Below are 327 nucleotides of genomic sequence, written 5' to 3'. Positions count from 1 at the left end.
TTCACTATTTATCGCATTTGATTTTCATGAAAGTCCGAATTTGGAGTCCAGCGACCTGGGCTCTGCCATTTAGCCTTATGTGAGATTAGGCAAGGCAGGTGACCTCTCTGGACTTGTTTCCTCCTTTGTAAAATGAGGGTGTTGCACTAGTTCAAGGCTCCCCAAAGTGATTTATGGGGGAGTAGGAAGAAAAGATTAGAAGTTGTTTATACTTTTTAATTTAAAAATTTGTGAATTGCTTGCAAAAGTAAACAGGCCCCACTGGGATTCGAACCCAGGATCTCCTGCTTACTAGGCAGGCGCTTTATACCACTAAGCTATGAGGCC

The 327-nt window shown here is 42.8% G+C and overlaps 1 non-coding gene across 1 annotated transcript; it reads right to left on the bottom strand.

The window, feature by feature from the left end:
- Positions 1-253: 253 nt before the first annotated feature.
- On the bottom strand, positions 254-327 carry TRNAT-AGU. Its single transcript has one exon. It is a non-coding gene; the product is annotated as a tRNA-Thr (tRNA).

Source organism: Trichosurus vulpecula, chromosome X (genome assembly GCF_011100635.1).
Source record: "Trichosurus vulpecula isolate mTriVul1 chromosome X, mTriVul1.pri, whole genome shotgun sequence".
NCBI classification, from domain to species: domain Eukaryota; kingdom Metazoa; phylum Chordata; class Mammalia; order Diprotodontia; family Phalangeridae; genus Trichosurus; species Trichosurus vulpecula.
This window is presented reverse-complemented; position numbering and strand designations above follow the sequence as displayed.